Raw genomic sequence first — 1,321 nt, 5'->3', positions numbered from 1 at the left:
CCCCGGGTGGGCGCCCGCCCAGACAGGGGCTGCTGCCCCAGGGCCGGTCTCAGGCCGGCGGCCTGCTGGCCCAGTGAGGGCCACAGGCACGGGCACTGATGTGGCCGCTTCCCGCCTTCCTGGCGGGGCCTCGGGTAGCTTCTGGAGCCGGGTACCTGCCCTGCCCAGCGGGGTGGGCCTGCAGGTGGGGGGGCTGCTCCCTGCCCCCAGCAGCTCCATCCTCTGGGGAGCGTCCTCCTGGCTGGGACCCGTGTCTGGCCCGTGGCCCGTGGCCCGGCATGCCCGTCCAGGGGTGTGGACCCTGGGCGCGCGAGACTGGCTGCCCTCTGGAGCCCGGGCACTTGCGGGGTTCTCTTTCCTGGAGCGTTTTGCCTGTGGCTGGGAGGAAGGTGCCAGGTGGCAGGCACAGGTCAGAGCGGCAGGCCTGGGGCCCACCGGCTGTGGCAGGGCCTGAGGGTGTCCAGCCAGGCTCAAGGTGGCTTCAGGACCGGGGCTCTTAGCGGGGCCCGTGCCGGAGCCCCCCGCCCAGAGTGTTCACCCCTGATCCTCTGCAGCAGGGGAGGGGGTAGGGGCTGCTGGGTCGGCCTGGGAGGGCAGCGCCTGGCCGGGTCCTGGCCAGTCAGGACCCCACCCAGGGCCGCATCGGGACCCAGTGATCAGAGTTTACCCGGGGCCCACGGTCCCCACGAGAAACGTCACCCGGCCTATGGGGGGAGCGAGGGCTCTGGCCGGTCCAGTCCATGCCCCTCAGGGGTCTCGGCAGGGGCCCCCAGCAAAAGGACCCGCACCAGAGTCCCCAGCAGAGCCGCCTGCCCAGGAGCAGGGTGGGCAGTGGGCCTTCGAGCCCCAGTCCAGCTGGCTCCCCTGCAGGAGGTTAGGCTGGGGGGGCCTCCGGAGGAGGGGGAGCCCCTGTTTACCTCTGGTACTGTTCCTCCAGCACCCCCTTCCCAGAGCACCTCTTTCGAAAGGGACACAGGCTTCCAGCTGTGGGGGTGCGGAGGACTGGGCCCCTGGGCTGTGGCCCCACTGCGGGGGTCTCCTCTGTTTGACGCAAGAGGTTCAGGGTCCCAGGCGTCTGGGGTGGCGAGGGCGCCACGGCTCTGCCTGCCCCTCTCCGGGCGCCCCATGCCAGAAGGCTGTTCTGCAGCCAGGTGGGGCCTGCGCTGGGAAGCCGAGCTGTCCTGGTGCCCGCCTGCACCCTGGGCGCCGGGCGGGTGGGCAGGGCAGTGGCCCGCAGCGCTCGGCAGAGGGGCTGGCAGCGGGCCGAGCCCACGTGTGCCCTGGTCGCCCGGCCGGCCGGCGGGCAGTAAAGGCCAAGGGG

General features: G+C 72.6%; 1 protein-coding gene across 1 annotated transcript in view; it reads left to right on the top strand.

Moving 5' to 3' along the window:
* Positions 1-1,321, top strand: part of PLCH2 (phospholipase C, eta 2) — a 46,488-nt gene that overhangs the window by 37,639 nt on the left and 7,528 nt on the right. The gene's annotated exons all lie outside the window — the stretch shown is intronic.

This window comes from Condylura cristata, unplaced genomic scaffold, assembly GCF_000260355.1.
Source record: "Condylura cristata isolate star-nosed mole 26May11 unplaced genomic scaffold, ConCri1.0 scaffold00058, whole genome shotgun sequence".
NCBI lineage: Eukaryota > Metazoa > Chordata > Mammalia > Eulipotyphla > Talpidae > Condylura > Condylura cristata.
This window is presented reverse-complemented; position numbering and strand designations above follow the sequence as displayed.